Genomic DNA, 18,313 nt, shown 5'->3' with positions numbered 1-18,313 from the left:
GGAAGAGAGGGGGTAAACGGAGTCACCATCTTGGACCTCGCGGGGGGGGGGGCAGTAGAAGATGGATGGGACTGGGAGGGGTGGGAAGCAGAGGGAAGGAGCAGGAAATGAATGGGACTGGGAGGGGTGGGAAGCAGAGGGAAGGAGCAGGAGATGAATGGGATTGGGAGGGGTGGGAAGCAGAGGGAAGGAGCAAGAAATGAATGGGACTGGGAGGGGTGGGAAGCAGAGGGAAGGAGCAGGAGATGAATGGGACTGGGAGGGGTGGGAAGCAGAGGGAAGGAGCAAGAGATGGATGGGACTGGGAGGGATGGGACTGGGAGGGGTGGGAAGCAGAGGGAAGGAGCAGGAGATGAATGGGACTGGGAGGGGTGGGAAGCAGAGGGAAGGAGCAGGAGATGAATGGGACTGGGAGGGGTGGGAAGCAGAGGGAAGGAGCAAGAGATGGATGGGACTGGGAGGGGTGGGAAGCAGAGGGTAGGAGCAAGAGATGGATGGGACTGGGAGGGGTGGGACTGGGAGGGGTGGGAAGCAGAGGGAAGGAGCAAGAGATGGATGGGACTGGGAGGGGTGGGAAGCAGAGGGAAGGAGCAGGAGATGAATGGGACTGGGAGGGGTGGGAAGCAGAGGGAAGGAGCAAGAGATGGATGGGACTGGGAGGGGTGGGAAGCAGAGGGAAGGAGCAGGAGATGGATGGGACTGGGAGGGTGGGGAGCAGAGGGAAGCCTACTGGAAAGAAGACACTGCATAAAACAGAAGACACTGGGATCAAAGCGAATAGAAAAACTAAATGATCAGACAACAAAGGTAAATAAAAGTATTTTATTCATAATTTATTAATTGAAATGTGTCAGCTTTTTGAAATATGCATCTGTGATATTTTGCCTGTAAATTTCATTTCCTTCCTCCATATTAGCATATTCATTTGCATATTTATATATGCAAATGATATGCTAATATGCTCCGCCCATTCTTTGCCCCCCCCAATGAAACAGTCAAACTACGCCTATGCTTCTATCCCACTAACAACAAAAGTAATGGAAGGTATAGTGACGAAACAACTTACGGAATACCTAACCAAACACTCAATTTTACACGAATCTCAATCGGGATTCCGCTCAGACCTTAGCACTGAAACTGTATTAGTGTCTGCAATGAACTCATTCAAAACAACAATTGCAACCGGCAAGAACATACTCATCCTACAATTCGACATGTCTAGTGCGTTCGACATGGTGGATCATGAAATATTACTACACTTACTAGAATACTTCGGAATAGTAGGCCGAGTCCTCAAATGGCTCGAAGGATTCCTCACTACCAGATCCTACCAAGTAACAATGAACATTGACAGATCACCACCTTTGACCCCGGAATGTGGAGTTCCTCAAGGTTCCCCACTTTCACCAACCCTTTTCAACCTAATGATGACACCATTAGCCAAACTCCTAGCCAAGCAAAACCTGAACCCCTATATATATGCTGATGACGTCACGATATATATCCCGTTCAAATGTGATCTAAAGGAAATAACTAACGAGATCAACCAGAGCTTCCAAATCATGCACTCCTGGGCGGACTCTTTCCGGTTAAAACTGAACGCAGAAAAAACTCAATGTCTAGTTCTCACTTCCCAATACAACACGAATAACTATCCTACCATAACTACACCTTACTGCACACTTCCAATCTCAGAAAATCTGAAAATTCTCGGAGTCACTATTGATCGAAACCTTACACTAGACACCCATGTGAAGAATACAATGAAAAAAATGTTCAACTTGATGTGGAAACTCAAAAGAATAAAACCATTTTTTCCAAGAAACATCTTCCGCACCCTAGTACAGTCTTTAGTGTTAAGTCATCTGGATTATTGTAATGCTCTATACGCAGGCTGCCAAGAACAGACCATCAAAAAACTCCAAACAGCTCAGAATACCGCAGCCAGACTTATCTTTGGAAAACCTAAATATGAAAGTGCAAAGCCCCTAAGAGAGAAACTACACTGGCTCCCGCTCAAGGAACGAATCGAGTTCAAGATCTGCACAACTGTACACAAAATCATTCATGCAGAGGCACCTTTATATATGCTAAATCTAGTGGACCTACCGCCCAGAAACGCGAAAAGATCGGCCCGCAAATTCCTTAATCTGAACTTCCCCAGCTGCAAAGGAATGAAATACAAACAGGCCTATGCTACTACCTTTGCATACAAAAGCACACAGTTATGGAATGCACTACCTATGCAGCTACAGACGTCAGTAGCCAGGATCTACTTTAACCTGCAGTTTCAGGTAAATGCTGCTTTGGCATTAGGGTCTTCCTGCTATAAGCCTCTGACCTTTATTTCTTGTGAGCTGGTTGCTCTGTGCTCTGGGGGGAGTCTGTTTCCTCCCTCTTTGTGTTTGTCTGGTTGCTGGCTTGTCAGAGTTTTCTCCGTGTTCCATCTTTGTGCTTATTAGCTACTCTCTGCAGCTGGGCCGTGCTCTCTGTTTGACTGGTTGTAGTGTTTGTCTTCTGTGTCCTTCTAGCTTGTCTATTTTAGTTATATTTCTGTTGTGGTCTTGCCTTTGTTTCTTTGGGTGTGTGCTATTGTTAGCACTGCAGTCTCTGTCCTGGCTGTGTGGGTTGTTTGTGCCTTATTGTACTTATTATTGCTTGTAAGTGCTGTTATCAGTGGTCATTAGCGTGCTAAGCTTGTTAAATTATGTGATAGGAGTGTACTACCATCCACCTGGACAGGATGAACAGACAGATGTAGAAATGTTATCAGAAATTAGGTAGGCTAACAAACTGGGCAACACAATAGTAATGGGTGATTTCAATTACCACAATATTGACTGGGTAAATGTAACATCAGGGCACGAAATAAAGGACTGCTTTATGCAGCAGCGGGTATAGGAGCCAACAAGAGAAAGAAAAATTCTAGACCTAGTCCTTAGGGGAGCACATGATCTGGTAGAGGAGGTAATGGTTATGGGGTCGCTTGATAACAGTGATCATAATATGATCAGATTTGATATCAGCTTTGGGGTAAGAACACACAGGAAATCCAATACATTAGCATTTGACTTTCAAAAGGAGACTATGATAAAATGAGAAGAATGGTGAAAAAAAAACGTAGGGGAGCAGCTGCGAAGGTCAAAATTTACATCAGGCGTGGATGCTGTTCAAAAATATCACCCTAGAAGCCCAGGCCAAATATATTCTGTGTAATAAAAAAGGACGAAGGAAGACCAAATGACAGCCGGCATGGTTAAAATGTGAGGTGAAGGAAGCTATTAGAGCTAAAAGAAAATCCTTCAGAAAATGGAAGAAGGATGTGACTGAAAATAATAGGAACCAGCATAAGGAATGTCAAGTCAAAAGCAAAGCGCTGATAAGGAAGGCAAACAGGACTTTGAAAAAAAATTGTGTAGGACGCAAAAACATATAGTACTTTTTTTTTTAGGTATATTAAAAGCAAGGAGCTGGCAAAAGGATTGGTTGGACCGCTAGATGACTGAGGGGTAAAAGGGGCACTCAGGGAAGACAAAGCCATAGCTGAGAGATTAAATGAATTCTTTGCTTTGGTCTTCACTGAGGAAGATGTGGGAGAGATACTGGTGCCAGAAATGGTATTCAAAGCTGATGAGTCAGAAAAACTAAATGAAATCTCTATAAACCTTATGGATTTAATGGCGCAATTTGACAAACTGAAAAGTAGCAAATCTCCTGGGCTGGATGGTATTCATCCCAGAGTACTGATAGAATTGAAAGATTCACCAGTCTGGATCTCATCTGCAACCTTTTTTAAAAATCAATTTTACATCAGGCCACCCTCCAATCTTCCAGTACCATGCTTGATTTTAAAGATAAATTACATATTACTAACAATAGTTCCACATGTTCATCTTTCATCAGTGAAGGGCAAAATGGTAGAGACTATTATAAAGAACAAAATTATAGAGTATATTCAAAAGCATGGATTAATGAGACAAAGCCAACATGGATTTTGTGATGGGACTGGGAGACTGGGCATCTAAATGGCAGATGACCTTTAATATGAACAAATGCAAAGTGATGCATGTGGGAAAGAGGAACCCGAATTATAGCTATGCACGTTAGGAATCACCGACTGGTAAAGAGATCTAGGCGTCACCATTGATGATATGGTGAAACCCTTTGCTCAGTGTGTGGCAGCGGCTAACAAAGCAAATAGAATGTTAGCTATTATTAGGAAAGTAATGGAAAACAAAAATGAGGACGTTATAATGCCTTTATTTCACTCCATGGTGCGACTGCAACTCAAATATTGTGTTCAATTCTGGTCACCACATCTCAAAAAAGATATATTGAAATTAGAAAAGGTACAGAGAAGGGTGACGAAAATGATGAAGGGGATGAGATGACTTCCCTATGAGGAAAGGCTAAAGCGGCTAGGGCTTTTCAGCTTGGAGAAAAGATGGCTGAGGGGAGATATGATAAAGGTTTATAAAATAATGAGTGGAGTGGAATGGGTAGACGTGAATCGTTTGTTTACTATTTCCAAAAATACTACGATTAGGGGGCATGCAATGAATCTACAAAGTAGTAAATTTAAAACGAATTGGAGAAAATATTTCTTCATTCAACATGTAATTAAACTCTGGAATTCGTTGCCAGAGAGTGTAGTAAAAGCAGTTAGCTTAGCAGGGTTTAAAAAAGGTTTGGATAGCTTCCTAAAGTTAGTCCACAGACCATTATTAAAATGGACTTGGGAAAAATCCACTGCTTATTTCTAGAATAAGCAGCATAAAATGTATTGTACTGTTTTGGGATTTTGCCAGGTACTTGTGACCTGGATTGGCCACTGTTGGAAACAGGATGCTTGGCTTGATGAACCTTCAGTCTTTCCCAGTATGGCAATACTTTTGTACTTATGTAGAATCTGCACTGATTTTGGCGCCAATCTTTAGGCGCGCTATATAGAATCTAGGTGTTAGCAGCAATTTTCAGTCCACTAACTGGTTAAGTAACTAAAAAGTTAAGACAGCAAAACAGCTGTTCTAACTTTATGCAGCAAATTAACTGGGTACCAGTCTGAATATTGGCTAGTGCCCTGTTAACTTCCAAATTGGCGGTCATACCCGGATTTTCCATGCTGGGAGCTGTGCATACCCTGGCACTGAATATCTAGAGTTAGTTCAGTCCATGGCCCAAGATGACTAATGGAGCCAGAAAAAGATTAAATAATGTGGGTAGAAGGAAAGATCCTTTAAGAATCCCCACATTCCAGAAGATGAGGCTTATCAGCATTCCATTCTATAAGTTTGATCAGTCAAAAACAAGAGGTACTATTTAATGCAGTATCATTTAGGCCTAATACAAACTAAAGGAGAGCAATAAATAAGTAGAGGAGTGGCCTAGTAGTTTGAGCACTGGTCTCTGACATCCAGAAATGCCCATTTCAAATCCTGCTGCTGCTCCTTGTGATCTTGGGCAAGTCACTTAATTCTCCATTGTTGTCTCAGGTACAAATTTAGATTGTAGGTCTCCTGGAACAGGGAAATACCCCAGTGTACCTGAAAGTACTCACCTTGAGCTACTATTGAAAAAGGTGTGAGCAAAATCCAAATAAATAAATAATGATCCACTAGATCAAACACTAAGTTCATATCTAATGCTAACAGCAATGTGATATTACCAACATCCAGATTAATGGCTATTTTGTTAATCAAGGTAGATTCTGTACTATGTCCAGGAAATCCATCAATTGGAGTAAAATTATTTTCTTGGTAATCCTTGAAAGAAAAGGCAAAGTAGAAATAGATCTAAAATGAGATACATCTGCTTGATTCAGCTGAGATTCATTTAAAAGAGGTCTGACTCTGGAACAATTAGGTACAGTGCATGGAGCTAATTCAACCAGGGATGTCTTATAAAATATGCTGGAACAGCAGCATGTAAACAAATTTGTTTATAAGAGTGTTCTTTCTAGACCTACTAACATCAGTGAGTAAAAGGCTTTCTTGGAATGTCTTAACTCTGTGGAGCCTATGCTATTTGAGTTGCCCTATACAAAAAGGATAGTGATACAAGTCTTAATTGATGCCAATTAACACTAATAATTAATTGCTAGCATTCAATTATTGGCATTAATTGGCTTGTTAATCTATTGAAATGCACATGCATCTCAGGATCATGTCCAAATTTGAGCACAGAAAATTGGTAGCCCTGTACAGCATCTGTGTGTGTGTGTGTGTGTGTGGGGGGGGGGGGGGGGGGGGGGGGGGGGGGGGGAGGGGGGGGTAAGTGACTTGCCCAAGATTACAAGGAGCAACAGTGGGATTTGAACTGGGTTTCCCTGGTTTTCAGCCAATCACTCAGGTTTATTTCTATAACAGCACAGAAGTCCAGAATAATAATTCTTTTTGGCTTGATGTACATCTATAATCTGTCTTTCTTTGATCTGTAGGGGACATGGCAAAGCTGAACCTTTGTTTGGGCCATCATCTCTCTGTATGGTGGTAGACAAGGATGTAGCATTTGTACATAAATGGCCACACAGATGTCTCTGCAGAGCAGAGGGGCAGCCTAGTGCTCAGTGTAGTAGACTTTAATCCAGGACACCCAGTTTCATATGCCACTGCAACTCTGTTATTTTAAATGGTGAACCCTCCAGAGACAGGAAAATACCTACTGTACCTGACTGTACACCACCGCAATAGCCCTCAGGCTTGCAGGTGTCTTTAATGTTTAGGTACAGTAGGTATATCTCTGTTTCTGGAAGGCTCACAATTTAAAGGTTTAAAAAAAGAAAGCGTAGAAGTGGGATTTGAACCTAGGTCTACTTGGTTTATAGTCCACTGCACTATTAGGCTGCCCTTCAGACTTGCTTGCTGCTGTGTTCGGAATTACAACAATACCTGATGTTGTCAGAGGGCCAATTTTCCCTTTCCAGTGTCAATTTCAGGGGTGAGAGAGGGGTACAGTAACCACTGGGAAAATAAGGAAGAGTAATGCCTTAATCCCTCCAGTGGTCAGCTACTCAGTCAAGGCACCTTTTTATACACTAGATGTGATTGAAATAGAACTTAGGACACCCTTCTTTTTTGGCTTGGACATTTTTTCCCCATTCGATTATCACTGTTGGACATCCTAATTTTGGGCCCTTTCTAGTCCTGCCCTAAACACACCCCCTCGCTCTCTGTATGAACTGCAGTGTAGGATGTCCAAATTCTGTCTTTTGAAAATCGAAATTTGGATATTTTTGGGAGATAGACTCTTTTGGGCCATTTTGAGACATCCATCTGCTATGAAAACGAACCCCTTACTGTCAAATGTTATCACATTTGTGTATTTCGATCTGATGACACTTAAGTAAGCCTGAGGCCTATGATAGTAGCTCTATAGACAATATATCTGTGAAGTGCATTCCTCCTTCAGCTCAGGGATTGCACAGTCTTGGCATTAACAGATTATTATTAATAACCTTGTGGACAGGGAGGAGTCTTCTTGTACATATACAGTGCACTCCATTTAAGTGCACGTCGGATAAGCACATGCTCTGTTTAACTGCACTTCGGTCCCGTTTTTGGCGCCATCAATTTGTATGGGGAGAAACTTCGGTTTAGAGCACCACTGATAAGTGCAAGATTCGTTTATATGCATGGTTTAATACCGCTCCTCTGCAGGGAAGATGGAAGCTGATTGGCGCGTTACAACCAACGAGATTTCAAATTTACCACCGCTTTAACTGCCACAGTTAGAATAAGCGAAAGAATGTTCTTAGAGTGTACACTAGAGTCGTCGTCGCGGCGGAACTGTAAGACTTTAACACTGGCTGAATGAATAGAAGTTCTTAAAAAATTAGAAAACAAACAAAGTCAAGCATCTATTGCTAAAGAATAAGGTGTCAATCACAGTCAAATTTCACGTGTCCTGAAGCAGAAAGATCAGCTTCTGGAAGACTGGCAAAACAATACAAATCCACAACAGAAACGTAAAAGGGCGGGAAAAGCTGAGGAGGTAGAAGATGCTCTTCTTCGGTGGTTTTCTTGAGTCAGGAGCAGACAGTTTCCTGTCAGTGGTCCACTGCTTATGGAGAAAGCTAATCAGCTAGCTGAAAGTCTTGGACTAACTGAATTCAAAGCCACCGTTGGATGGTTGGAAAGATGGAAGGAGAGGAACCACATAAAATTCAAGAAACAGCATGGTGAGAAACAAGACGCTGATGACTTTGGTGCTGAAAATTGGGTTGTTTCAGCTCTTCCTATCATCTATTCAAGAAACAGCATAGTGAGAAACAAGACGCTGATGACTTTGGTGCTGAAAATTGGGTTGTTTCAGTTCTTCCTACCATCTTGAACGAAAGTGCACCTTGTGACATTTTCAATGCTGACAAAAACGGTCTCTACTGGCGAGTGATTCCTGATGGAACACTTGCATTCAAACATGTCGAAACTACTGGAGGTAAAACGTCGAAGGACCGACTGACGATCCTCCTTTGCTGCAATATGGATGGGAGTGAGAAGTTGGAACCCCTCGTCATTGGAAAGAGCAAACAGCCCCGTTGCTTCAAGAAAGTTAAGCGACTTCCTGTGTCATACGAGGCTAACGCAAATTCATGGATAACTGGGGAAATTTAGAAGCAGTGGCAAAAGAAGTTAGACACTAGAATGTGGTCACAAAAACGTCAGATTTTGTTGCTTTGTGATAATTGTGCTGCACACAGGGATGATGTCAGGCTGCCTAATGTCAGGTGGTCTTCCTGCCACCAAACACTACTTCTCTGATCCAACCTATGGATCAGGGCATAATAGCCAATTTCAAACAACATTATCGGGCTCTTGTGCTACGTCGTCTGATGAGCGTTATGGATGACCAGACTGGGAAGGATAAACGTGCTGTTGAACTGGCTTGTAATCTATCACTGTTGCATTCCCTACATATGCAGAAAGAAGCCTGGAATCATGATACACAGGCAACCATTGTGAACTGCTACAAGCAGGCAAGCTTTGTTAAGGATGTGGAATGGGACAAAATAGATGCAGCTGTTGGAAACGCGTCAGATGAACAGGTTATTGACATCGCAGCCAGTGTTACTGAAGAGGAGTTTCATTGCTATGTAGCTGTTGATTACGATCTACAAACAGCTGACGACAGCACTGATGTCGCGATATGTGCCTACACGCAGGCAACAACGGCTGATGATGAAACAGATGATGAAATGAGCAGCGAGGCACATGCTGACAAAATTCAACAACCTCCTCCTGTCACTTTTGCAAGAGCACTCGAGAGTCTCAACACTATGTGGGCCTATCTGGAGGCCACTGGATGTCAGTGCTATGACAGTTTTTACCGTCTGGCAGACATGGAGGGGCATAATTGAACGTCGACGGCGATCGATTTTGGTGGCGACGCTACAGCTGGCCAGAACCGTATTATCGAAAAGATGGCCAGCCATCTTTTTTTCCGATAATACGGTTTAGCCCGGCCAAATGCCAGAGTTCACTGGGTTTGAGATGGCCGGTCTTGTTTTTCAGCGATAATGGAAAAAAATGCCGGCGATCTCCAACCCGGCGATATCCAAGGCATTTGGTCATGGGAGGAGCCAGCATTTGTAGTGCACTGGTCCCCCTCACATGCCAGGACACCAACTGGGCACCCTAGGGGTCAGTGCAGTGGACTTCAGAAAACGCTCCCACATGCATAGCTCCCTTACTTTGGGTACTGAGCCCCCCCCCCACCCCCCCAAAACCCACTACCCACAAATGTACACCACTACCGTAGCTCTTAGGGGTGAAGGGGGCAACTACATGTGGGTACAGTGGGTTGTGGAGGGCTCCCATTTACCAGCACAAGTGTTACAGGTGGGGGGGGGATGGGCATGGGTCCGCCTGCCTTAAGTGCACTGCGGTACCCACTAAAAGTGCTCCAGGGACCTGCATACACGCAGGCCTCTAGGACTTGTTGCTGCTATATAACCTTGGCACACCAGTTGACACCTGAAGACTAATCTCTTTGAAAAAGTCCTTTATTTGAATAAGCACGTTTACTCACAGTTAACTGCAGATCAGAGGTTGTGCCCTACTGGCAAAGAGTCTCCCTGGTACTGAGATTAGCAGTAGGTCAGAGCTGGCAGAATGGTGTACAATGCCCTCTTTCAGCAACATTCAAGGTAATAACTACATTCTCTAACGTGGGTAACACATGAAAGGGATCTAAAACTGGCTTACAAAAATGGCCACTACCTCATGGACTACCGGAAACAAAACTGGACACACTTTGACCCAGTTAGCAGGGCGAAAAGCACCATGGGAGTAGAGCCCACTACCCTACACCCACCACAATGCATTGCTGATGTGACTCTGCAGTGCACCTAACAGAAAAGGTGTCACACTCACCCGAGAGCCACATCACAACCAGGGAAAGGCTGTCAGAGGATAGAACACATTCTGCTGTCATGGAGGTGGGTACGGCATTTGAGGCTGGCATACAGGCTGGCAAAAAAGGTTTTTAGTTTTATTTTTTTAGTATGGGAGGGGGTTGGTGACCACTGGGGGAGTACGGGGAGGTTATCCCCGATTCCTTCCGGTGGTCATCTGCTCAGTTGGGGCACCTTTTTGAGGCTTGGTCATGAAAATAAAAGGACCAAGTAAATCCGGCAAAATACTGCTGAACGCCGCTTTTGTTTCCCATTTTCCGCCAAAGCCAGCCATCTGGTAGCCACGCCCATGCCCGCCCATGTCCCGCCTTCGCTTCGCTGCCGACACGCCCCCTTGAACCTTCGCCGGCGAGACGACGGGAAGCGGCGATGCTGTCAAAAAAGCCGCTTTCGATTATACCGATTTGGCCGCTTTTGAGAGATCGCCGGCCATCTCCCGATTTATGTCGGAAGATGGCCGGCGATCACTTTCGAAAATAAGCTGGATAGTCTATGGAACTCACAGACCCAAGAGTGTACAGAGGACTATAACTGATTACTTCAAGTAAGCCTAACGTCAGTTAATGGAGACTGTATACTGTACGTATAATAATAAACAGTACTGTACATATGTTTATCAGATGTCAAGCTTCTTTGGGTCACAATGGTTAAGTGCACGCTCTGGTTAACTGCATGCATTTCTTTAGTCCCAGACCCTTGCACTTAAGCGGATTGCACTATATCTAGTTTTTGAAGATCTTTAAGAAGCCAATCTACAATTCCAAAGCTGTATGAGAATGCATCACTTGGTACTATATTACATTTTTTCTGACATTTAGATGCCCTTTTCCACAGTGTCACAAGGTCGTTCAGTAATTCCTTACAGTGTGCTTATGTTTGCCCAGGATCATAAGGAGCAGCCACGTGAGTGGGGAGGGTTCATCTGCCTGTTTGTCCACCATTCATATGCATGTTTAAACTATAAATATAGATGGATAGACAGACAGACAAGTGAACCCTCCCCATCACACTCTTTTGCTTGAGTTAAACATACCTAAAAAATTACAATAACAATATAAAATAAACTATTTATCCTACTACCTCATTAAAAGCAATAGAACATGATTCATATCATCATTTTCCTCACAATTTGTTCATAAAACCATATCCCATTGTTCTTCACTTCCCTTGAGACACTATTAGGATCTTTATTCATATCAATCTTCCTTCTTCATAACTTGTTAAAATAAAACAATGTCTTAAAAATCTTAGGGGTCCTTTTTACTAAAGTATGGTGAAATTTGGGCTTAATGCAATTTAACACGGGACTTTCCTGTACGCTAAGCCCATATTTAAAGCAGCAATTATGGCTCTTGAAAAATATTTTAATGCAGGTCATGTGATCATGTTGTCATTAGTGCATGACACCTGCAAAAAATTAATGCGGGAGCACTTTCTGCCTCCTATTTAAAAATTTGTGCAGTACAAAAATACACCTAGGTGTCTTCTCTAAAGTACACCTACATTTTATAGAATTGGCTTAAATTTCCAAGTGATATATAGAATACGCTGAGCGCCTCTCCACGTGACCAAATTTGATCATGTCCATTTAGGCCATGTTTTACTTAGCGTAAGTCCCTATGCCTAAATTAGGTGCAGAGCAGGTGTATTCTATAATAATGCACATAGATTTTTGAAATGCCCACAACCATGCCCCCTTTTTAATTATGTGACTTGGAATTTACACGCATCATGTCGGTGAATACACTCAGTGAGTTGCATGCACAGGGCTTTTTTTGAGGGGGTACTTGGGGGTACTGAGTACCGGCACCTTTTCCACTGGTCTGCAAAAATTGACCCATGGAACCCAAGTTTTATGAAAGCTCAGGCTCTACACACCAATTCTGCCTTGTCATAGGTTCTGTGACTGGTTGCAGGGGGCCTGGCTATTGTGGGGAGGGTCCCTCAATGATTATCCCCACTCCTGAAGGGTGGCCTAGCATTTGAGTACCGGCACTTTTCACTAGAAAAAGTGCACTGTGCATGCATAAATCTTAATGCCATTAGTGGTAGAGTGGGTGAGTATGGAAGGGCAGGGGAGATTCTGCCCTTTATATGATACGGTTGTGGGGCACGGTAGGGCAGAGGGTATGCTGGGCTTTATATGAAAGGATAAGGCATGGGATATACTGCCATTCTGTGGTTACAATCAAAGTAGTTTACAGGTATTTATTGTGTACCTGGGTCAATGGAGGGTTAAGTGACTTGCCCAGAGTCACAAGGTGCTGCAGTGGGAACTGAACCTGGTTCCCCAAGTTCTCAGTCCACTGCACTAAGCATTAGGCTATTCCTCCTTACCATGAGGGGTAAGGAGGGGGTTATGCAAGGGCAGAGGAGGTGCTGGGCTTTATATGAGGGGGTTGGGGTATGAAAGGGCAGGGGAAATGCTGGTTTATGGGATACTTTCTGCAGTGGCGTACCAAGGGGGGGGGCGGTGGGGGCGGTCCGCCCCGGGTGCACGCCGCTGGAGGGGTGCTGCAGCGCGCGCCTGCTGCAAGAGTTCGCTAACTTCTCTCGTTCGCTGCAGCTCCCTCTGCCCCGGAACAGGTTACTTCCTGTTCCGGGGCAGAGGGAGCTGCAGCGAATGAGCAAAGTTAGTAAACTCGCAGCAGGCGCACTGCTGCGGCCCCCCCCCCCCCCCCAGCGGCATGCACCTGGGGGGGGCTCTTTCGCCAGGGGGGGTGTTCGCCGGGGGGGGGGGCGCTGCCCCGGGTGTCCGCCCCCCTAGGAACGCCACTGACTTTCTGTATCTTCCTGGCAACCTTTTTTTCCTTTTTTTTATTGAATGTTTGTGCCTGCTCAGGGTTCTGAAGAACACCCCCTCTGCTGTTGACAGCTATATTTAGGTACTAGGTAAAAGCCAGATGATCGGGATCCGCCTGATCCAGTCTATAACACCTAAAATCCAGAGGATCTGCTTTTTCCCTTCTTTGCTTAGCTGTGTTCCCTGCACCCTCTGCTACCATGGCCTGCTTTGTGCTGGCTTTTCCTTCTCAGGAACCTAAGCATTTTGCTTTCTTCACATTAAAGATGGATCTGGAGGTCTCCGGATCCTGCTTTGGCCTGCCTTTGAACATCCCCAGGTAGGTTGATTCTTAGCAATAAACTCAGATCTTGAGAAGACGTTCAGATCCACCTTTAGTGTGAAGAAAAAAAAATGCCAAGATTCCTGGACAGGATAAGCCAAGGCATAGCAGGGTCTCCCTGAGGCAGCAGAGGATCCGGGGATGTGGCTGACTGGGTAAAAGCCTGATCTTTTATTGAAGCCTGATTTAGTACAGGAACAGTGCTGGGCAGACTTTTATGGTCTGTGCCCTGAAAAAGGCAGGGATAAATCAAACTCGGGTGTACATATAAAGTATTACATACCATGTAAAATCAGTTTATTCTTGTGGGGCAGACTAGATGGACCGTTCAGGTCTTTACTGCTCGCATTTACTATGTTACTATGTTAAGATAATATAGACCGGGAAAGGGAGGGGTAATATTTATCAGCACCATTCTGTTCCCCCACCCTTCCCCTAATTTACTAGGATTCATATTGATGGACCTTGTTGGGCAAGAGGTGTTTTATTTTTGTTACTGGTGGAATATTAATTTACAGATGTGTATACGCTAGTATGCTATCCTGCTTATTTTCGAAAGAGAAAAACGCCTATAGTGCGACCTAAATCGGGAGATAGACGTTTATCTCGCAAAGGCACCCAAATCGGTATAATCGAAAGCCAATTTGGGCGTTTCCAACTGCACTCCGTCGCGGAAATGAATAAAGTTGACGGGGGGGGTGTCGGAGGCATGGTGGAGGCGGAACTGGGGCGTGGTTATCAGCCGAGGAGAGATGGGCGTCTTTAGCTGAAAATCGAAAAAAAAGGCGTTTTTACTGCGATTTTGGGTCACTTTTTTTGGACCCTTTTATTTCACGAACAAGTCCCAAAAAAGTGCCCCAATTGCCCAGATGACCACTGGAGGGAATCGGGGATGACCTCCCCGGACTCCCCCAGTGGTCACTAACCCCCTCCCACCAAAAAAAACCCACTTTACAAACTTTTTTTCCAGCCTGTATGCCAGCCTCAAATGCCGTACCCACCTCCATGACAGCAGAATGTGTTCGATCCTGTCACAGCCTTTCCCTGGGTTAGATGTGGCTCTCAGGTGCAGTACAGGGTCACATCAGCATTGCATTGTGGTGGGTGTAGGGTATTGGGCTCCGTAATTTCATTAGCATATGTTACAGTCTCATGATGTTGGTAGTTGGTAGGCTCTTCTCCCATGGTGCTTTTCCCCCTGCCTACTGGGTCAGAGTGTGCCCTGTTGTGCTTCCTGTTGTAGTCCATGCGGTAGTGGCCATTTTTGTAAGCCAGTTTTAGTTCCCTTTCCTGTGTTAGCCACGTTACAGAACTTAGTTCTTACCTTGAATGTGGCTGAAAGAGGGCATTGTACAGCATTCTGCCAGCTCTGACCTACTGCTCATCTCAGTACCAGGGAGACTCGTTGCCAGTGGGGCACAACCTCTGATCTGCAGTTAACTGTGAGTAAACACGGTTATTCCAATAAAGGACGTTTTCGGAGAGATTAGTCTTCAGGTGTCAACTGGTGTGCCAAGGTTATACAGCAGCAACAAGTCCTAGAGGCCTGCGTATATGCAGGTCCCTGGAGCACTTTTAGTGGGTACCACAGTGCACTTCAGCCAGGTGGCCCCAGGCCCATCCCCCCCTACCTGTAACACTTGTGCTGGTAAATGGGAGGCCTCTAAAATCCACCGTACCCACATTTAGGTGCCCCCTTCACCCCTAAGAGCTATGGTAGTGTTGTACATTTGTGGGTAGTGGGTTTTGGGGGAAGGGGGTTGGGAGCTCAGCACCCGTGGTAAGGGAGCTATGCATGTGGGAGCTTTTTCTGAAGTCCACCGCACTGACCTAGGGTGCCCAGTTGGTGTCCTGGCATATCAGGGGGGCCAGTGTACTACCAATCCTGGCCCCTCCCACGACCAAATGGCTCGGATTAGGACATTTTTGAGCTGGGCGTTTTTAGTTTCCATTATTGCTAAAAAAAAAACAAACGCCCAGCTCAAAAACGTCCATTTTTTCGAAAATACGGTTCAGCCCGCCCCTTCACGGACCCGTTCTCGGAGATAAACGCCCATGGAGATAGGCGTTTCCATTCGATTATGCCCCTCCACGTCCACTATTCAGCAAAAATCCGCTTAACTCACATGACACATCTTTGCAGAATATATTTAAACACTGTGGCTAGAGACAGTGTCCCATAAGTTTTTTTAACATTTCATGGGTATCCATATAATTTATTTGTGAGTTTTATTTTGGGGTAGAAAGTAATCTTGCATTTTGCTCTCTACAGTAGATAATGCCTTTTTATTTTTATTTCTCCTGTGTTGTTCTGCTTATAGAGAATGTGATTTCTCAGTGTTCCCTGTTCTAATTTTTGGTCCTTTATTCTGTACTTGGAGGAGGTTGATCTGTGTTCTGCATGTGTCCACGGTGAGAGATTCTGATGGTATATAGTTTGAGTGAGGATCCATAAGAGTCTGACTTGTCTGGCTTTTCCAATAGGAAGCATACTGTTGTTCTGTATTTTTACTGCTGCCTTTATAAAGGTACCGTTATTGATATTTGTGTGTTCAGAAAGTTTGCTATATGGGCTCTGAGTAGCATCTTTGCAGGATTTACTGTTACTTCATAAAGTATGTGGCATTGAACAGTTTTTGTGTTGCTATTATTGAGGTGTTGCCAGAATCTCTGGTGAGCGCTGGGTAGAGGGAGCGCTGGCAGGTTCAAAACCTCTGCTTTATGCATGCAACTCCTTCTTCCCATGGTGTCATTATATTATGCTTCCCTTCCACTATCCATTTTTTAGGAGGTAAGGATCTTCCGTGTTTATCACAAATGTTATGGAAGTTCATCATGATTTTAGCTTCCAAGAGTGGCAAAGTTCCTGACAGTGTTCCCAAAAAGAAAGAATTTCCTGACAATGTTCCTACTTAAAAAAAAAACACATCTAAAAGATCATTGCAACGATGAAGATAGAAACAAAAAAACACATCTAGAAGAGGATAGAAGGAACACTGTCAAGAACTCCAGGGACTTGAATTGGTGAAAGTCAGCCTCAAAAAGGAGAGTAAGCAGTAGAACCAGAGGAAGAGAAAAGACAATTTCAAAGGTATTTCCTTATTTTATTAATACAGCTTAGTAAGGTATTTTATATTTGTTATAAAGCAAAGTAGAGGGATATGTATCACTGCAATAATTATTTTTCAGGAAACTGTGATGTGTGTTGAGAGGCTGACCAGACTCAAGTCTACTATAATGACAAAGTTTAAGTTATGGGATGATGTGACTATATTTCAAAATGTCAGTGTTTCCAAAGTTTTCATATGTGTGTGGGGGGTTTATGTTGATGTAGGACAAACTGTTTACTTAGAAATCCATTATCTACTGCTAATAATCATTTCTACACAGCACTGTATACATTATATGCAGATTGTAAGCTCTTTTGAGCAGGGACTGTCTTCTTCATGTTCAATTGTAAAGCGCTGCGTACGACTGGTAGCGCTATAGAAGAGATTTATAGTAGTAGTAGTAGTAGTACTACTATTTCTGTCCCTACAGGGCTCATAATTTAAATCTTTGCACCTGAGGCAACAGAGGGTTAAGGACCTCTTTTACCAAGCTGCGTCAAAAGGGGGACTGTGCTGGTGTCGGCGCGTGTTTTTGAAGCACTCTGAGGCCCCATTTTACCGCAGCGGGAAATAGGTAGGTCTTTCTTTTTATCAGGAAATGGCTGTGTGGCAAGTGAAGCACTTGCTGTGTGGCCATTTCTGGGGGGAGGGGGCCCTTACCGCCACTCATTGAGGTGGCAGTAAGGGCTCCTGCACCATCCTGGCGTTAACCACTGCCCGATTACTGCCAGGTACACACTGGTGCTACAAAACTAAAAATATTTTTGTACCACCGGATATGACACGTACTGGGGGTGGGAACTACTGCCGGGCTGATACAGTGGCTCGGCGGTACTTCCTTTTCAGCGAGCCATAAGCCTATCACCACTTTGTAAAAGGGGCCTTAAATGACTTGCTCAAAGTCACAAGGAGCTGCAGTGAGAATTGAACCCAGGTTGCCAGGATCAAAGCCCACTGTACTAACCACTAGGCCACTTGTAAGTTAAGGCATCATTTAGGAGTATACCAAGCACTACTCATACCTATATGCCTAGTGCCTCCCCTCATGTTAAGTTGGGGCCCCCAAAAATGTCAGGTCTGGCTATGCCCCTGGTGCCAATTAACGTCAATGATTGGTTATTAGCATCCAATTATTGATGGTTAACAGCTCTTTAGACAATTAAAGTTATGTGTGCATCCCTGTAGCATGCCCAAATCTGGGCACCATATATAGAACCTGGAGATAATAGCTTAACATTCTTTAGTAAAAGGGCCTCATATAAAATAAAAGATGGTTCTTCTCATAACTTCACTACGCACAAATGTTTATCATTGGAGCCTTCCCCATAACTGTATGCTGTCTACTGACCACAAAATCTATATTTATTTATTTAATAACATTTATATTCCGCTCTATCTTGCATATTCTAGGCGGATTACAAAATACGTACATAATCCATTACACATTATCCCCGGGATTCTATATATCATGCCTTTAATTTCCATGTTGATATCAAAGTGTATTCTATAACAGTGTGCATAACTTAATTGGTTAACTAGCTAATAAGCGTTGTCAATTGGATGTTAACAAGCAATTATCAGCATTAATTGGCAAAAATTTACATGCACAAATCGCTAAGTGTATTCTGTAATGTGGTGTGCTTAAATTCTAAGTCACATTGTTGATAAGG

At 43.9% G+C, this 18,313-nt stretch overlaps 1 protein-coding gene across 1 annotated transcript in view; it reads right to left on the bottom strand.

The window, feature by feature from the left end:
* SCUBE1 (signal peptide, CUB domain and EGF like domain containing 1) overlaps positions 1-18,313 on the bottom strand; it is a 1,083,891-nt gene that overhangs the window by 839,352 nt on the left and 226,226 nt on the right.

Source organism: Microcaecilia unicolor, chromosome 9, assembly GCF_901765095.1.
Source record: "Microcaecilia unicolor chromosome 9, aMicUni1.1, whole genome shotgun sequence".
In the NCBI taxonomy this organism is placed as follows: Eukaryota; Metazoa; Chordata; class Amphibia; order Gymnophiona; family Siphonopidae; genus Microcaecilia; species Microcaecilia unicolor.
The sequence above is the reverse complement of the archived record's forward strand: the minus strand, read 5'-3'. Positions and strand labels throughout refer to the sequence as shown.